This window comes from Felis catus, chromosome E3 (assembly GCF_018350175.1).
Source record: "Felis catus isolate Fca126 chromosome E3, F.catus_Fca126_mat1.0, whole genome shotgun sequence".
NCBI classification, from domain to species: Eukaryota; Metazoa; Chordata; class Mammalia; order Carnivora; family Felidae; genus Felis; species Felis catus.
Window position 1 is genome coordinate 10,738,949 of NC_058383.1, and position 19,610 is coordinate 10,758,558.

General features: G+C 56.4%; 1 protein-coding gene and 1 long non-coding RNA gene across 6 annotated transcripts in view; one reads left to right on the forward strand and one right to left on the reverse strand.

Annotated features, from left to right (window-relative positions):
• Positions 1-13,120: 13,120 nt before the first annotated feature.
• Positions 13,121-18,460, reverse strand: LOC109495168. Its single transcript, XR_002738903.2, has 2 exons — positions 16,199-18,460; positions 13,121-15,601 (listed from the first exon to the last, which is right to left on the reverse strand). It is a non-coding gene; the product is annotated as an uncharacterized LOC109495168 (long non-coding RNA).
• Positions 18,461-18,786: 326 nt separating this feature from the next.
• Positions 18,787-19,610, forward strand: part of GTF2IRD1 (GTF2I repeat domain containing 1) — a 121,721-nt gene continuing 120,897 nt past the window's right edge. For all 5 annotated transcript variants that reach the window (XM_019820602.3, XM_023247025.2, XM_045047593.1 and 2 more), the window contains exon 1: positions 18,787-18,923. The gene's annotated coding sequence lies outside the window, so the exon portion shown is untranslated. The remainder of the gene's footprint in view (positions 18,924-19,610) is intronic.

Genomic DNA, 19,610 nt, shown 5'->3' on the forward strand with positions numbered 1-19,610 from the left:
TGTAATCCAATATGCTGTGCACGTATGATTTATATACTTCCCTGTATGTAACACCTCAATTAAAAAAATTTTTTTAGGGGCGCCTGGGTGGTGCAGTCGGTTAAGCGTCCGACTTCAGCCAGGTCACGATCTCGCGGTCCGGGAGTTCGAGCCCCGCGTCGGGCTCTGGGCTGATGATGGCTCAGAGCCTGGAGCCTGTTTCCGATTCTGTGTCTCCCTCTCTCTCTCTGCCCCTCCCCCATTCATGCTCTGTCTCTCTCTGTCCCAAAAATAAATAAACATTGAAAAAAAAAATTTAAAAAAAAATTTTTTTTAGGGGCGCCTGGGTGGCTCAGTCGGTTGAGCGGCCGACTTCGGCTGAGATCACGATCTTGCGGCTCGTGAGTTCGAGCCCCACATCGGGGCTCTGTGCTGACAGCTCAGAGCCTGGAGCCTGCTTCGGGTTCTGCGTCTCCCTCTCTCTGCCCCTAACCCACTTGCATTCTGTCTCTCTCTCTCAAAAATAAACATTAAAAAAATTTTTTTAATAAATAAAAAAAAAATTTTTTTTTTTTACCAAAAATGCAAGTGTTCTCCTACAGGCAGAGGGTATGGCTTTCCCAGGGCCTGGACCAGATCTGGCCAGCCCATTAATTATCTCCATGAGAACCCACCATCCTGGGCCACAATGCTTGGAAATGCTCCAGGCTTTTATAGATTTTTAGGTAAGAACTCATTTCAGCAAATCTGCCCCCCCCCCCCAACCGCTGCCCCCCCAGCTCAGTTCCTGATGCCTGATTTAGGGCCAATTTATCCCAGGGTGCTTGTCCGGAGCCACAAGGCTCCCACCCCCACATCTACAATGACTTACTGAGTGTTCCTCTTTACTCCTCCTTTATTTTTTTTTAAAACGCTTTCTCGAGCTGTAATTCACATGCCACACAACTCACCCCCTTAAAGTGCGCAGTTCGATGGTTTTTCGGAGATTCAGAATCGTGACACCATCCTTAACTACATTTTGGAACATTTTATTATCCCCCCCAAAAAACCCTGTGCCCTTAGCTGTACCCGCCCCCCTCCACCCGCTCCTGCCTTCCTACCGCTCCCAGGAACAATCGTATGTACCTAGTAACGATATAACGATTTTTTTTTTAATCCTTTAGATAAAAACGGATCGTGTTTCCCCGTGTATTGGTTGCCAAAGATTTCGAAGGGAAGTGTGTGGCCGGCATCTGACAAACTCATGAGCCCTCTGGTCTGGTTTTATTCTCCTGCCCTGATTCCCCCTCATTTCCCAACTTTTTTTTTTTGTTTTACTTCACCCTTGCATGTACACCTTGGAGAACCCACATCAGGATTTTTTTTTAAATTTTTTAAAATGTTTATTTATTTTTGAGACAGAGACAGAGCATGAACAGGGGAGGGTCAGAGAGAGAAGGAGGCACAGAATCTGAAACAGGCTCCAGGCTCTGAACTGTCAGCACAGAGCCCGACGCGGGGCTCAAACTCACGGAGTGTGAGATCATGACCTGAGCCGAAGTTGGCCGCTTAACCGACTGAGCCACCCAGGCGCCCCCCACATCAGGACTTGATTCGGAAGGCTTTGACTTTCTAGATTAATTCAGGAGGGAATTATCTTCCTATGCAAGAGCATGGTATATCTTTCCGTTTACCTACATGTTTTTAAAATTTATGTCGCCGCATTAACGTTACAGTGTTATCGATAAAGGTCTGGAGGAACTTGCACTAAATTTCTACTAACACACCTGATGTCTTGTTTCGGACTATTTAATAACTGATGCAGGGACAATTAGCTGTCCATATGGAAAAGAATAAAATTAGATTGCCACCTCCCACAGAAGCAAAAACTGACTCCAGATGAATTAAAGAACTATGTGCGAAAAGTGAACTTGTAAACTTTTAAAACAAAGTGTAGGATAGGGAAGCGTATTCGATTGGAAAAGCCCAAAGCAATAGTGGCTTCAGTAAACTCTCTTCTTTATGATCACTTCGGGTATAATCACCCTAGAGGTAAGCAACTAAACAAAACAAGATAAAACCAGAAATGCTGTTGTGACTGATACAGTGATATCAAGACTTTAGCTTCTAACTATATGCCCAGGGCCCCTGGGTAGCTCAGTCGGTTAAGCATCGACTCTTGGTTTCAGCTTAGGTCATGATGTCATGCTTTGTGGGTTTGATTTATTATTATTATTTTTTTAATGCTTATTTTAAAAAAATTTTTTTAACGTTTATTTATTTTTGAGACAGAGAGAGACACAGCATGAACGGGAGAGGGGCAGAGAGAGAGGGAGACACAGAATCGGAAGCAGGCTCCAGGCTCTGAGCCATCAGCCCAGAGCCCGACGCGGGGCTCGAACTCGCGGACCGCGAGATCGTGACCTGAGCTGAAGTCGGATGCTCAACCGACTGAGCCACCCAGGCGCCCCATAATGCTTATTTTTGAGAGAGAGAGAGACAGAGTGTGAGTGGGGAGGGGCAGAGAGAGAGGGAGACACAGAATCCGAAGCAGGCTCCGGGCTCTGAGCTGTCAGCACAGAGACCAGAGACCAGCGTGGGGCTCGAACCCATGAACTGTGAGATCGTGACCTGAGCCAAAGTTGGATACTTAACCAACTGAGCCACCCAAGTGCCCCACACAGGTTTGAGCCCTGCGTCTGGCTCTGCACTCACAGCACAGAGCCTGCTTGGGCTTCTCTCTCTCCTTTTTTCTCTGCCCCTGACTTGTGTTCTCTCTCAACATAAATAAATGAACGTGAAGATAAATAAATAACTAACTATGCCCTTCCATCCTCAGCATGTTGTTTCCATATTGAGATTACCTCACTATCCAAGATGACTGTGGAAGCTCCAGCCATTACATTTGCCTTCCGAAATTAAAAAAAAAAAAAAATTTGTTTTTTAATTAAGTAGGCTCCACACTCAATGTGGGACTTGAACTCAAGACCCAGAGATACAGTCTCATGTTCTACCAACTGAGCCAGCTAGGCACCCCACCCACATTTGCCTTCTGGATGGCAGAATGAGAAAGGTGAGGAAGAGAAATGCCGTGTAAGTCCCACAGAGCAGTTTCATTCACATTTCATTGGCCAGAGGTCAATCTAATGGCCAGCTGAAAAGGAGACTAGGAAATGTAATCTTTCAGTTACGTCTAGCTAAAAAACTGAAATTCCATTTTAAAGGAAGAAAACTAGAATGGATATTGGAGGCCACCAACAGAATTGGCCATAGAAAGTCTTTCTGAAACGAGATGCAAAAGGCATCAATGTTAAAGGAAAATATTGACAAATGTGACTAAATTAAAATCTAAAACTCCGAATACATAAAAGATTTAAATCATTGTAATACATAAATATTGAAAACAAAAATGAAAGACGCATCTTGGTTTAGGAAAAGATTTGCAGAGTGCATAATTGACAAAGAGTTGAGGTCTATCATATATAAAGAGCTCCTATAAATCAATAAGAAAAAGATAAAAACCCAGTACATGAAATTTACTCTCAGGCGCCCAACAGAGACCAGAGGATGGCTTTGGTCTGGGCAGAGGGTTCCAGACAAACCAGCCGCGGCAACAGTGAGCCCCAGAGTACACAACAGGAGGCTGAATGGACCAAGCCCCTGCAATGGGACAATGTCACTTCGTAAGGCACAGGGTAATCCCAACTGCCATGAGTGCTATATATGTGTGCATAAAAGTGGGTTTCAATTCTCTCTGAAATGCAGTTTGGACAACTAAGTACCTGAAAGTGTCTCCATAGATCCTTACGTCTGGAGGGTCTCAACCTTTATAGCGGGAGACACCCGCTCTTCCCCGTGGCTTCCACAGCTCCACCTTGGGCGACTTCTCCCACCTCTTCCACGATGCCTCTTCTCCTTCCTGACAGAGTCGGTCTCAGGGACCTAGGAATTTTGACCGTCTTCACTTGGATTCCCCAAGGATTTGGGTGCAAGTGGTCAGGAGGGGACCCTGGGGTGTCTGTGAGGACCCTGGGAAGGCAGTGAAGAATGCATCAGTGAGCAGCTGAGTTTGGGGGCTCAGTCTTGCTAGGGACCCTCTGAAAGCTGGGCACCACGTGCCTGAGGATCGTCCTATGGAGGGGGCAGCCAGGGGTGGGGGGCGTTCAGTCACCAGCTCCCGCCCCTCAGGGGTCAAGGGTTTCCCCCTCCCCCCTGGGGAATTCAGGAACTCACCTGGAGCCAGACATCACCCTCAGGCAGAGTCCCAGGAAGCTGTCGGCAGGTGACTCCAGATGAGTCAAGGGCGTGTCCCCTCCACAAGCAGCGCCTCGTCCCCTCCAACATTATGATCGAGCCACCCCCGAAACTTCAGGGCCCTTCCTGAGAGGTTTGCGGCTTCCCTTTCCAGCCTTCTTTCCCTCACTTGGGTCCAGCCGGACAACTCCTTCCCGACGTTTCCTGCACTGTCTTCTGTCGCCTGGGTTGTGTTGGAGTTGTTCCTTCCGTCCTGTTCCAGGTCCTCTCCCACCATTTATGTCCAGCTCAGACACTGGTGTCTCTCTCTTCTCCATCTCCCTCCCTCTATCTCTGTTCTCCTCTTTCGTTTTCTAATGACCTGGTTTTTATTCCTAGGTGTGCCTGTCTCTCCAACTAGCGCTGGGCTCCAAGAAGACAGGGGTGGTGAGATCTGCTCTGCGGGTCCCAGGGTCTGTCACTGCACCCGGCACGTAGCCGATGTTCTGTAAAATACCCGTGGGTTTTCCTTTTGCAGACGAGAAGCAAACTGCCTGAACCCCCCGAGCGCCTTATGGAAGGAACACCGACAGTGTTCCCCACACAAGGAAATCCTGGGGTAGGAGGTGTGGGCCAAAGAGAGGAGACAGAGCGGTCCCTGCCCTTCGGGACTGTCGCTCATCCACACGTCCAGTGCGTGTGGAGTGTCCTGCCATGTGCTGGAAATGCAGGTGTTCGAGGACGGCTGGTCCTGTTTGCCCGGGCCTGCACGAGGCCACACCACGTGGGACTAGGAGGCAAGAAGCCCGGGAAAGAAGGGGACCCCAGCGCTGCCCTGGTGAAGCCATGGTCCAGAGGGGAGACCAGTGCATCCTGATAGAAGAGGACGATGGGTGACATTGGGCAACGTGGGCAGCGGGGGATGAAGGAGCTCGGGGAAGCCAGAGATCTGGGAAGACTTCTCGGAGGAGGCGAGCTGGGGCTGAGACCTGGAGAACAAAAGGAAAGTTTTCCTGGCTGGCTCGGCCCTCAGGGATCATGTGGTCCGGCTCGGCTGCCTCACTCTTTCTTACAGGGTTCTCCCATGAGGGTCTGGTCTCCCCAAATACCCTGGGAGCCCACAGGGGTCCCCACTCCATGAGATGAAGGCACTGGGTCTAATTGTGCCCCCCAAAGCCCTGACGGACTGCAGGCAAATTCCTCCTTTTCTCCAGTCTCTGTCTCCTCATCTGTTAAATGGGTTCATCCTCCTCATTACCCTCACAAGTTTGCCAGAAGGAAAGGGGACTATCCGTGTGGTGTCCGAGCGAAGAGTGGGCAAATCGCCTTAAGGACCACAGCACCCAGGCCCTCACTTCACAGATGGGGAAACGGAGGCCCAGGGAGGCCGAGAGCCCGCCCAAGTGCACTCAGCCTCAAGTCCCTGCCTGAGGCTCAGCTCTTAGGACAAGGGGACTGTCTTCTCTGCCAGGAAGTCCGGGTCCCTCCAGAGTGAGGGGGTCCCCGCTTGTGAGTGTGTGTGCGGTGTTCTTTTTGGCGCCTTGGAAATGTTAATTGAGGGAAATTATGCAAAGGAGCCCAGGTTGGAGATGCTCATTTGAATCTCAACAAGGTGGCTACATTAAAAATAGCAGGAGCAAGGAGGTAAGCCCGGGGTGGGAGAGAGGCCGCCAGGCGCCACGGCCGAGAAGGTCCAAGCTCCTGGGCCCCTGGTGTGGTGAAGGGGCCTCGGAGCCTCGGCCTGGGTGGGCCCTCCGCCAACATCCCGGGGCCTCCCCTATGGTCTTGTTCCCCACTCGTCTCTTCTACACACTGGACACCCAGACGATGGTTCTATAGATCAGATGTGACCATGTCACTCCTCTGTATATAACCTGCTGAGGCTGCCCATTGCCCCCAGGATAAAAGCCTCATTTCTGCGCTCAAGGCCTGTTGTGTCTGCTCCCTCTCCTCCCCTCCCCCCCCACCGCCCCAGGTCCCCAGGTGCTCCCAAGGGCTCCTGCCGAGGGATCATCCATTTCATCACCCCGGCCTCACCCTGGCTCTGAGCCTTTGCACGGACCACTCCTGCCGCCCAGAACAGCTGGTGTCTCCTCTTTTCCACCAGGAGAGCTACGTCATCATTCCAGCTCCAGCTCAAAGGCACCTTCCTGGCGCCTCTGGGCCAAGCCGGTTGTTTCGGGCTCTGTTCTTCAGATGCCTCTCCCATAGCACCTGCTGTCGGGGTCGATGTGCCTGTGGGTCCGGCCACCCCCGGGCTACAAGCTCCCCAAGGTCGGGGGCCACGTGTGGGGCATCCCCTGGGCCCGGCCCTGCCTGGAGCCCACTCTTGCACCCTGCGCAGAGAATATCTGGGGTGTATGCAAGGGAATGGCCACAGGACTGCCTCCTTGGGCTCCGCCATTCACCCCTCCCTCCAAAGCTGGCTGAACTGGCCTGGGTGACTCTGGGTCCCCCCCCCCTGCCCCAAGGCTGTCCTCAAGGACAGCAAGGGGGGGAGCAGAGTGAGGAGGGAGGCTGGTTATTAATTAAAAAGCAAGTCATGTGTAGGCCCTGCTTCGTTCCAATAAAAACCGTCAAGGGTATTAATTACCAGATCTGGCGATAGACGTGGGCTAGGTTTGCTCAGGCCGGGAAGGATCCCGGTGGTAGGAATGTCAATGAGCACCGGGTCTCCGTGGCTCGGGCCTGGGCTGAGGCGGGGTGGGAGGTGAGGGGCACCCTGGCTGGACGACCGGTCGTGGATGCAAACAGCACCACCACCAGTTACCTCCTGCAGAGCGGTTACCACGGACAGGACAGAAGCCACATGGCCACCTGACCACTCGCACGTACCTTGTCATCTTTTTTTTTTTTTATTTTTTTTTTCTTAAAGTTTATTTATTATTGAGAGACAGAGAGAGACAGAGCGCGAGCAGGGGAGGGGCAGAGAGAGAAGGAGACACAGAATCTGGAGGAGGCTCCAGGCTCCGAGCTGTCAGCACAGAGCCCGAGGCGGGGCTCGAACTCACGGACTGCGAGATCATGACCTGAGCCGAAGTCTGACGCTCAACCGACGGAGCCACCCAGGCGCCCCCCTTCTGTCATCTTAATCCCAACGGCCTCATGAGATCAGTCCTGTTTTTATCCCCATTTTGCCGCTGGGACATGCAGGCACAGAGAGGTTTTGTGACTTGAGAGGGTCACACAGCTAGCAGGTGGCTGCACCAGGACACCAGTCAGGGTTCCTCTTAACCTCAGGGAAACAAGAACCCGGACGTGTTGGTCAGCCTCACTGAAGCAGCCCATCATCACGCAGGTGGGGAAACCGAGGCAGGAGAGGACATCACTCGCCAAAGTCATATCCGCACATTGGTGAACATAGACTAAGTCCTCCAAGGCCCCGTCCGGGGTGCCCTTCCCTTCTCACCAGCTAAGTGGGTGTCGAAGTTCTCCCAGGAAGAGCGAGGGCGAGGGGGCTTCAGACGGGCCAGGGTTTGGGGGCCAAGGCTGTCTGCCCCTTCCTGCCTCCCTCCACACCTCCCTCCTCTTCCCTCTGCCGCCTCCGGGGCCTTCAACAGCCCTGCTGGGCTGAACCAGCCAGCCCTAGCACTTGTCTGTGTCAGCCCCGGAAGGCCAGCTCAGCTCAGCTCCGGTCCCAACGGAGTTAAAATAGGTCTGACCTAAATACAAGCACAATGCCGGTGCTGAAAATACGGCTGTGTCAGCGGAAACTCCAACCGGGTAAGAAACCATCGCACTTTGGGATGAATACTCCCTCACCCCAAGAAGGGGGCCGGGCTGTGCGCACCGTGAACTCTGAGAGTTCCCGAAAACGTCTCTGCGTGTGGACAGGTGGACAGGATAGAAGGACAGCCGCTCCCCTGGCCTGGCTGATGGCAAGCCCAGAGCCCTGCGGCCGTCACCCAGAGAAACTGGTACTCAGAGTCGGGAGGGGCCTACTCGAGGTTGCACAGCTCGTGTGCAGCTGCAGGTGTGGGGAGGCAGGTCTCTGGTTTCTGGGTGGGATGGAGGGCCGGGGGGGGGGGAAGTGGAGACGGTGGGGGAGTGGGTGGGAACGTAAACTAGCCGAAGCAGAAGTTTGGGCCCAGTACTCGGGGAGGCCCGCTGGTGGCAATGGTTTTGACCGGCCTTGGGGTGGGGGCCCCAGGTGATGGCAGTCCTGCAGGTGGGCACCGACGTTGTGCAAACAAGTGTGTGGCCACCTGTGTTCTCCTTGGCACAGCCTGCTTCTTGGGCCACCCAGGACACTGAGTTCAGAAGGGCTCTGCGCTTGGTTAAACGCTCTGTCGCTGCGGCCTTAAAATCCTTAAGAATTTTATCTTTGATTGTGCATGGGGTTTTAAATTTTTTTTTAATGTTTGTTTATTTTTGAGAGGGAGAGACAGAGTGTGAGCAGGTGAGGGGCAGAGAGAGAGAGGGAGACACAGAACCTGAAGCAGGCTCCAGCCTCTGAGCTGTCAGTACGGAGCCCAATGCGGGGCTCGGACCCACGAACTATGAGATCATGACCTGAGCCAAAGTCGGACGCTTAACCGTCTGAGCCACCCGGGCGCCCCTGGATGTGTGTTTTGGTGAAGTCCAATAGGACAATGAGCATGAATGGGACAGAGGGGGTACTTAGAACGGTGTGCCCGTGTCCTATGCCACCATATTCGCGTGGGGTGTGGTCCTCATCATTGGGAACGACGCAAGGGCTCGGAACTCCACGATGAGCAAGAATTCAGTGAGACTCGAAGTACAAAGTACACGTATCATGTCAAAGGGCTGCGGACAGACAGCCTCGAGAGGCCCCCTTTCTGTTCCAACTTGCTCCGGATGTGGACAGAAGGGGATGGCTGTCTCACAAAGTGTCCAAGGCTCCTCTATACATCATCAGCCAAAGGGAGAGGCCGTTGGTTGAATGCATGCGTATCAAAAAGTGAAACAGACAGAGTTGAGTAAGTTTGGGACAGTGTTTCCATTGCCGGAGAAAGAACGAAATACAGACCCCCTGTGCTCGATTGTGCTTCGTAGATGCTGTGTTTTTTTTTTTAATTTTTTTTTAACGTTTATTTATTTTTGAGACAGAGCATGAACGGGGGAGGGGCAGAGAGAGGGAGACACAGAATCCGAAACAGGCTCCAGGCTCTGAGCGGTCAGCACAGAGCCCGACGCGGGACTCGAACTCACGGGCCGCGAGATCATGACCTGAGCCGAAGTCAGACGCTTAACTGACTGAGCCACCCAGGCGCCCCAGATGCTGTGTTTTTTACACATGGATGGTTTGTGGAAACCCTGCATGGAGCAAGTCTATTGGCGCCCTTTCTCCAACAGCACACACTCCCCTTGTGTCTCTGGGTCGCGTTTTGGTAATTCTCACAATATTTCTTTTCCTATTTGTTTATTTCCACACCCAGCGTGGAGGCCAAGGTAGGGCTCGAACTCATGATCCTGAAAGCAAGACCTGAGCTGAGACCAAGAATCAGGCGCTTAACTGATTGAACCGCCCAGACACCCCAATTCTCACAAGATTTCAAACTTTTTCATTATTATGATATTTGTTACGATGATCTATGATCAGTGGTTACTGAGAGCACAGGTGAGGCTTAGCAGTTTTTAAGCAATGAAGTACTTTGAAATTAAGGTATGGGGGTGCCTCAGTCGGTTGAGTATCTGACTTCGGCTCAGGTCCTGATCTCACAGTTCGTGGGTTCCAGCCCCGCGTCAGGCTCTGTGCTGACAGCTCAGAGCCTGGAGCCTGTTTCCGATTCTGTGTCTCCCTCTCTCTCTGCCCCTCCCCTGTGTGCACTCTGTCTGTCTGAAAAATAAATAAACATTAAAAACAAAAAAACAAAAAAAGAATGTTGGGGGGCAGACAAGGAGGTTTTCAGGACACCCAGTAGCCGTTGGTCTCGGAGCCTTGGGGTTCCGAGTGCCCGGCTGGCCCTGGCACGTGTGTCCCCCTGAGCAGTGGCTCCATGAAGCCTTCAGGACCTCGGTGGGGAGCCCCAGCACTCCAGATCCAGGCCCACCACCCCTCATTCAGTGAACACTCAGCTACTGATCCTACTTAGGCAGGGAGTATTCTAGGGGCAGGACACAGAGCCGAGAAGAACACGGAGCAGAGCCCTGGCCTCGACGCGACAGCTGGCCGGAAAGGACCAAGAGCTTGGCGCGAGGTGGTCTCGGCCGTCAGCAACGACAGGAAGCTCCAGGTCTAGCAGGTGGGCCCGGGAAGAGGGTTTCTCAGAGCCGGATGTCGCTCTAGGAGCTGGGGCAGGAGACCTACAAATGTCCACAAATGTCAAAGGGCACCTCTAAGGCAGTTCCGGCGGGCAGGGCGCTGGTGGCCTCTGAGCAAATTAGAAAGGGGCTCTGGTCCAGGCAGATGCAGCGGACCGCGGAGGTGCCCTGGGACGGAGCCCTGGTGAGCTGAGTGTGGCCCCGGCTTGCCTGCCCGCGTGCTGCCCGACCTCAGAAGCCTGGAGCAGGCGGTCTACATGTCAGTGTGTCTGGCTTGCCTCCCCGCCAGGGTCCCTCAGGCTGCAGAGGGCTGGGGGTGCTGAGGCCAGGTAGCGGGGGCACTCACAGCCAATGCCACGGGGCCTTATACGTGCCAGGAACAGTTCTGACTATTTGGCCTGCAGAACTCATTTCATTCCCACAGCACCCCCTCGGGGTGGGCACGCTCCTTGCCCCCGTTTGATCAGTGAGGTCGCTGATGCACAGAGAGGTGAGGTTATTTGCCCAAAGACACACAGCTAGCAAGGGGCAGGGCTAAAATTAGCATTAAAAAAATTTTTTTTTTAATGTTTTATTTTTCTGAGAGACAGAGAGAGACAGAGCACGAGTAGGGGAGGTGCAGGGAGAGAGACACCCAGAATCCAAAGCAGGCGCCAGGCTCTGAGCTGCCAGCACAGAGTCCGACGCGGGGCTCAAACTCATGAACTGTGAGATCATGACCCTAGCCGAGGTCGGACGCTTAAGCTACTGAGCCACCCAGGCGCCCCTAGAATTGGCACTCTTCACCACTCCGCTGGACAACCTCATTCTCTTTATCGCTTGGTTCTCTTTGGTTCTGGCTCAGATGGACACCATTTAGGATGAAACTGGGGGGAATTCATTAGAATGTTAGAGAACTCCTCTCATTTAAAAATGAGGAAACTGAAGCCCAGAGAGGGGAAGGGACTTGTCTGTAGTTGCACAGCACAGACACAGAGACAAAGGGTCTCCAATGGGAGCAAACAGGCCCCCATCTGTCGCCTGAGGGACACCGCCCCTTCTGAGACTTCAAGGGGTCCGGGGCTCAGTCTCGGGGGCCCTGGCAGGCGAGGCCTCAGCGATTAGGTGGTTTGTCCCGAGAGGACAGACCGGGGCTGAAATCTGGCCCACACTCAGCTGGCCAACCTCGTGGGTCTCGGGCCCGCCATTCAGGGGCCCCGGGTGAGGGGACAGAAATAGGCCATCTGTGAGCTTTCCCAGGGCTGTGCCGCATTGGGCCCACCGCCTCCAAGCGCGCGGGCATTCTCTGCTCATTTATTTATTTTCAGAGCAGGAAAGTGGATTTGAAACGCTCCTCCTGAATGTTTACCCCTGCGGGAATGTCGGGCTTATGAATAATGCAGCAAGTCAGGGGCTGGGGGCCAGGCGAGCTCTGTCCTGTCCCTGAAGTGGCCACATGCGGGCCTGGGGCAGAGCTCGCCCTGCCACTTGCTGCTCAGTGATTTTGGGGAGATGCTCTGAGCCTCAGAGCCCCCAGCTATAAATGGGGGTCCTGAGCCTCTCCCCGCCTCCACAGAGAGGCCCACGGAGGCTGTCCCGTCCTTGCCACCTTGGCCTTCCCCTTGGGCACTGCTGTTCTTGCTCGTAGACTTCATCTGGTTCTCAGTGTCACCAGCCTCTCCTGAACATGTACTTGAGCACGTCAGCAGTCGAACAGAGCAGAGAATGAGGCAGTCCCCGGCGGCTGGAGGGCGCAGGCCGAGGGAAGGCCTGGTTCCACGGACCGAGTTGGCTCAGCTCTGAGTAGGGCTGTTGGGTAGCTGCCCTAGGCACCTCTCGCCCCAGGCCTCGGGTTGTCTTGGGCTCTCTCAAAGGGGCTATTTTTTTTTTTAATTGAGAGAGAGAGAGCGAGAGCGAGCACGTGAGCGAAGAAGGGGCAGAGAGAGAGAGAGGGAGAGAGAGAATCCCAAGCAGGTTCCGTGCTGTCAGCACAGAGCCTGACGTGAGACCGGATCTCGTGAAGTGAACCATGAGATCACGACCTGAGCCTAAATCAAGAGTCAGACGTTTAAACAACTGAGCCACCCAGGTGCTCCTCAAAGGGGCTGTTTTTATGTCCAAGGCAGTCTCGAGTCCATGTTCCTACCCTGGGCCTCCAGACTCACTTCTCCTGAAGGAAGGCCCCTGGATGCAGGAGATGTCTCCTGTTCCCCAGGGAACTGTGCCTGGGACAGTGGCCCTGTCCTGCCCCTTAGCCCCCCGCCAGGACCCCTAGGCCGCCTCTGAGTTCCTGTGGGACTGAATCGCCAGTCACACCAACTTGGGTGTGGAAGGACCATCCTCAGGCCACCTCGCCTTCCAGGCAGAAGTCACAACACAGCCTTGGAGTGCCCGCTGTTGGTGGGGTGACAGATGGGGTCCCGCACACCCCACACGCTTCTAAATGCTTCCTGCTGAGCCTAAAAGCAGGAGTGACTTAAGTTAGATTTAAGCAGGGACGACTGTTGGGTGTTCAAATGGATGAGCCAATGGTCGAGCAGCTGCAAGTTCTCTGGAGAGGGCGGGGGTTGGGGGGGGTGGGGGCTTGGCTGGGGGCGAGGGAGGGACCACGCAACCCCTCGGGGTGCTACCATTCCCCACGCCATCCCTCAAGCCCTGGGAGGCAGTGACCTCACGCTACTCTCTATCATAATATTTACCAACAGAGCTGCAATTGAGCCAGGAAGCTTGGCAATTATAATCATGTTATCATTATTGCTGATAATTCCGATCATAAGCATAAATTATAAACAGGAGCGGGGCACAGTGGTTAAGAGCAGGGGGCAGGGACAGCTGTGTGTGTGGGCGGGGTGAGACCGGCCTGTCTCCCCTGCTCCCACTCCCCTCCTGTTTCTGGCTGAGGCCAAGTCCCCTCCAGAGCCTGGCCCAGGGATACGGTGGCTGCAGGGGGGTGGTGGGGTGGGGGTGGGGGGCTCCAGGTGGCCTTTTCCTGCCAGGGTCCCGAGGTTGTCCTGACAGCCTCACACCAAGCCCCACTCCGCCGCGCAGAAACTATTAAGGCGCAATTATTACAGAGACAGTCTTTCCGAATTGATCTTTCAGTTACTCCACGGCTGCAGCCATGGAGACGGCCCCAACTCAATTACATGCCTCTCTCTGTTCTTGACAGATTCCAGCGGAGAGTCGGAGGAGGAGGCAGAGAGAGGAGGCGTGAGGTAGGGGGGGTGCAGAGAGCGAGGGGTAGTGTTGAAGAGAGCGACCTACAAAGACAGCAACAAACAGATGGAGAGAAACATACAGGGAGAAAACAGAGATCAACGAGGCACCTGACAGTAGACAGAGGAGGCCCGTGTCGATCCATTCATTCATTTCGCAGACGTTTGTATGCTCACTGGCCAGGGTGCTTGACAGTGTCCGTCCCACCTCCTCCCTTACCTGAGCTTTGGGTTGAATGGGTGAATCCAACGGGGAGCAAATAAGCATCACCCAGCGTAAAATCAACTGGGCCGAGGACTCAAGAGTGCCTGAGGGCACTTAGGCGGGCAGCCTGGCCGGTGAGGTCAGGAAGGCTGAGACCTACCGGAAGAGGGGCTGGCCCCGTGGGGGACAGGCAGGGCACTGGGTTCAGGACACTGTGCAAAGGCCAGCTTTCCTTCCACGACGCAAAAGCTAAAATCTGACTCCAAGGCCTGGACAGACCCCTCTTTTGGGGGAAGAGGGTTTTGGAAGACTGGTGGGGGGGCCAGGAGGGACCCTTCTCCTGGGGGTGAGGACCCTGGGTTCCCAGAAAATCCCGAGGTGGGAGAGAAATATTTTAGCGAGCCCCGAGGCCCTGGCCCAGTGGGCCTTTGGCACAGGGGCCGGAGGGGGCCGTCTGCTTGGTTCCCTATTCCCCGTGGGGTCAGGGGCATGGCCTCAGACTGAGGTGGATGCCCCCTCTGGTTCATTGCCGCACACACCACAGCTGCCGGCCCAGAGCCCCCAGGTTCAGGGTCTGGGTCTGCACGATATCCAGTACAGACAGGGTGCATTGGTATACAACCCAGGCCCTCCCATCTCAGGGCCAGTCTGATCCAGGCAAATGCCAGGCCTGTGACAGAGAGCCAGCACCGAGTGCCCCGTGGCACAAGGGACGTGGCAGTGAGCCAGTACTGCGTGGCTGAGTGTGGTTAAATCAGAGACGCCAGAGCTTGAATGGCGCTCCCTAAACTTGACCGTGTATCACAAGAGCCAGGGTTAGGGTTAGGGTTAGCAGTGCAAAGTCCCAGGGCCTCTCTCCCACCCGGCCAGTGTCTGAGCCAACACATCTCCTGGAAGGGCCCGGACCTGCACCTTTCACAGGCACACGAGGCGAGGAACCTGAGGCCCAGGATCTTCCAAATCAGCAGCGAGATGAGACCAAAGATGCTTCCAGGTGACCCCTTAGCCGCTAGCCACATATGAAAGCCTGTCTTGTCCAAACTGAGATGTGTTGTGTTACAACAGACATTGGGTATCGAACGGAAAACATCTCAGTCTTTAAAAATATTATTACGTGCTCAAACGAATACAATTTGGATATGTCAGGTTACATAAAATATATCGTTAAAATTAATCTCACCTGTTCCTTTCTCATTTTTGCAAACTACGAGGAAATTTAAAATTTCCTCTGCGGTGTGCATTTGTGGCTCGCGTTCTATTTCTGTTGGCCAGCGCTGCCCCAGACTACTTACCAGGGCCAAACCCTGGGGCCTGGGAGGCTGAAGTGCGGATCTGCCCGTGTCCTCGCGGAAGCCCTCCTGGCTTCCTACCCCAGCTTGCCAGCTTCGGTGCCTGAAATCCCAGAACGTGGGCTCTATTTTGTTGGGGTCCGGAAGCCTCGGAGGACTCTGAGAGGTGACTCGACTGATCAAATACCCCAGAGAAGGAAATGATCTCTGTCCTTGGTGGCCTGGATAAGCCACGGAAAGAAAGATTTGGGAATGAAAAGAACTGCTGCTGGTGACCTGGGGGATGGCCCGCCTTGGGAGGCGGAGGGAGGATTTGGAGGTCCCCAAGCAAGCCCATCAGCTACCCTTTGGTGCCATGCGGCCCCCCTATCACCTGAGCACCCTGGCCGGTAGGGATAACATTTACCGTCTGGGCTACGGGTTCTATGGGTCCTGCACATTCCATACACTGAATCTTATTTTCCCTTTGATTTCCACGATGGAACAGGAGGTATGCTCTGAAGAGAAAGAGGCGTAGCTGGTTCCAGAAACCGTTTGAGTCTTATTTTTAAAGGATGAATACTAATTATCAGCTAAAATCATTTCCTGAAAATCCAAGGAAACCCACAGAGATGGCAAAACGGAGTGGCGGGTTGGGGATCGGGAGCCCTGAGGTCCATTCCCGACCTGCACCGCTGGGCTGCTGTGTCAGTCCTTCCCCCCTCGGTGAGATGAAGGTGCTGATTTCACCGTCCTCACCTTTGGCCCCTGTGGTCACGTCTAGGGTAGCATATCCTAGGCTCCTCCCCATAGGCTTGCCCCAAGGTAAGGAGGCTGTCCTTCTATCTCTTCTATGACTCCCTGGAGTCTTACCTCCAAGGAGCAAGGACCCAAGAGACGTGGCCAAGATCGTGGGAAAGGAAATGATGCGCACAGGAGGTCAGGGAGCCAGGACTGGGCCCAAACCCCAGGGAAGCAGGGAACTGAGTCCCTGGGGGCAGTTCTGGCCAGTCTACTGGTCCGAGACCCTGGGATACAGGCACTGGGCCAGGAGAGAGAGACCAGCTCCTGCCGGGGAGCCCCCGAACTGACAGGACGCACAGGTACACACTCACTTCCGCAGATGCCCTGGCATCTTACGTTCCCATCTGTGAAATGGGGATTGTCAGGTCCACCTGCCGGGAGGGTTGTCAGGAAGGTGGGATGAACGAGGGCACGGAAGAGGCTTTGTGATGGAAGGAGTCCTGTGACTTCCAGGTTATGAAGGGGAAGGCAGTGAGAGCAGCCTCAGTTTCCACATCTGTGTAGGACAGGGATGCAGCCAGGCCTGAGGGAGGGTGAGGCCAGTGGAGGCTCCTATAGGCGGGGAGCAGCCACCAGCAAGGACTTTTCAACCAAACTCCCCTCCCGGCCGAGGGAACTCCTGCTGCCCTTCTCTGGGGAAGGAACCGAACTTGACAAAAATGGAACGCCCCTGACCTTGTCCTTAGAATCCTCACCTCCGCACGAAGACCCGGTCCAGCAAGACTCTGAGTGGGGCTTTGCCCCTAGAAGAAGCCAACAAATTAAAAAATTGAGAACTACTCCCTGCCGAGTACCTACTACCCAGCAGGAACTACACTAAGCATCTCCCCTGTGGCACATGTCATTCAGCCCTCCCAATCATCACACAGAGAAAGGAGTACCTTGGCTCCATATTACAGATCAGGAAGCTGAGGCCCAGAGAGGGCAATCGCCTTGGCCTAGGACATACAGTTAATGAATGTGAAGCCAGGGGTCATACCCTAGTCACACGTAGCGGGGCAGGGCCTAGACGTGCTGGGCCAAGGCCTTCTGCTGTGGCGCACTGCCCCCCAGTCTGCCTGGGCAAGGTTGGGGGCAGACTGGCTGTTCTGGACGGGGAAGAACAGCCCAGAGGTTGGAAGAGGGCATCCGTCAGCAACACCCCACTCGCATTATTGCTGCTGGGGATTCTGCCTGCAGAGGGCAGTAGTGAGCACACACCGGTACTCCCTCCCCACCAGGCCTCTCAGCTCCTCCCGGCCCTGGGGCACACAGGCTTCCGGCACTCTGCCCCAGGACTTGGGGGTCTGGAAAGCATTCTCCCTAGAAACCAACAGCCCAGCCAGCCCCTCCTGACCAGTTTGCCCCAGCTAGACCCACTGAGGCCACGCCTTACCACCATTGCAGTTGGATGGATGGACCGTAGGCCAGTGGGCTCAACCGGGGCTATGGAGACAGTCCCAGCCGCGCCATGCACATGCTGTACGTCCCTAAGCGGGTCACCTCCCCTCATTGTAAAACGAGGCCAGTACAACAACAGGGTGTCAGGATGTCCCCCGGGCCTTCTGGTGATGAGGGGGATAGGGAGGTACCCCCCGAGAGGGCAAAAGGCAGTGTGTGACGAAGGGGGCTTCTGTGGCCTCATTCCTCACTCCCACTCCTCTGACCAACACCGTGGGCAAGGCATTCTGGGCACCAGGGGCCCCTCTGGGCTTGGCCTTGGGCTGGGCACTGTGGACCTGGCCTGCCCAGGAGAAGCTCTATCTGATGGGCTTGTGGGCTAGACCTGCCCAGCCAAGTTTATCCTTTACCAAGTGCCCGCTGTGCGCCCAGCAGGGCCCCAAGGAGGTTGGGGGAAGACTCCGTGGGCTTTGCTGGGACCTCGAAGGTTCTCAATCTCCATCTGGCTCTCTCCATCTAGGCCAGGGGTTCCCTGGGGTTGGGGCCTGCCTGGCTCGTGTCCCTCCCAGGAGTGCCCAGCATAGCAAGGGCCCAGCACAGGGCTCGGGGCACCACTCCCTCTACTGAATGAAGATGCGCGGCTTTGGACAGGATGAGAGGTGTGCTCCCTGATTCCGTAGGACGGCTGGTATGGTAGGGGAAGGGGGTGGCAAACGCCTGAGTCGGGGATCAGAAGGAGGGCTGCCCAGGCAAGATGGGCCTTGGAGCCTCCAGCTGGATCTGTTGCGACCTTGGGCAGGCCACTGCCTTCCTTCACATCCCCGGGGACAAAGGCTGAAAGAGGTACCTGGACCGGCCACCGGAAGCCAACCTGGGCAAGGTGGGAGTGACCAGTCAGCCGACGACTTCGGTTCTCCAGCCGCCGCCGCCGCCTCCGCCGCGCAGGGCGCCGGGCCCTGCTCCAGGGTGTCTCCCCGCGCCCGCTGAGTGACCTTGACCCTGCGCCCCGGGAACCCCGCGCCCCGGCTTCCTAATCCGCCCCTGACGGGGCGCTGGGGAGGCGGAGGGGCGTCGCCGGGCAGCCAGGGGGCGCCGAGGCCGCGGGCGCCCCTCCCGCAGGCCCCCCTGGCGGCGGGCGCTGGGGCGGCGCGCGCTCGGGGCGCCGGGGGCGGGGCGGGGGCGCGGCGCTCCCCCCGCGGTGCCCAGGCCGGGGCGCGGGGCGGGCCGGGCGGGCTAATCCCGTATGTAAATGGCAGCCAATGGAGGGTGGTGTTGCGCGGGGCTGGGATTAGGGCCGGGGCGAATGGCTGGCAATCTTACTGGGATTACAGAACAAAGAGCCTCCCTGCGCTCCCGCTCTCGGCTCCGCTCCCCGCGCCGCGCCCCGCCCTCCGCCGCAGCCCGCGCCGGGGGTGGGGGCCGCCGAGCGCCAGCCCCCCGGCCGGCCCGAGAGCCCCCGCCGCGGCCCCTCCCCGGCCGGCGCCCCGCGCCCCGCGCCCCCCGCCCCCCCGCCGCGCCGCGCCGCGCCGCGCCTCCCTCCGCCGCGCCTTCCCCCATTCTCCCGGATTAATTAAGGAGGCAGCGGCAGGAGGCTGAGTCCTGGCCGCGGGCCGGGGCCGGGGCGCCGCTGGCAGGAGCGCTTGGGGATCCTCCAAGGTAGGAGAAACTTTTGCGGGGGGCGGGCGCCGAGGCCCTTCTCCCCTTCTCCTCCCACCCCCGTGGCCCCCGCCCCTCCCCCTCAAGGTGTTCCAGAATCTGGGTCCGGCTTTCGGGTGCCTTGGGAGGCACGTGACTGGGATTATAATTCGGGCCGGGGGGGGGGGGGGGTGGTGGTGGTGGTGGTGGCGAAGGGGAGGGCCGGCCGCCCTCACCTGCCGGGAGGGGGGTGGGAGCCGGGAACTGTCACCCCCCGGTCCTTCCGGAGGTGGGGGGCGTCCCGGGCGGGCGGCGGGCGCCCGCAGGCTGCTGCAGTTGGCGAATGAGGTCAGTCGTGCTGCCCGCGGCGGCGGGCGCCAGTGTGGGAGCAGAGGGGGCTGGGAAGGCCGCCGGTCCCCGCCCCCCCCCGCCCCCCACCTCTGCCTTCCTCGGGCTGGGCCATCTCCTGGCCGGTGCCCCCCACTCGCAGGCTGAGTCCGACACAGCGAGGACTGCCCCGCACAGTGGTTCCTGTTGGGGTACCCCGGGGAGGGGGCTGGCCTGAGTGGCGGGGAAGAGTCTCAGAGGATGGCGGTGGGGGCCACAAAGCATTCAGAGGAGCAAGTTGGGGGTGCCCCGCATGTAGGTGGTCTCTGAGTTCCCGCACACGGGCAGGGAGGCCTGTGGAGCGTCACGGGGTGCTTGATG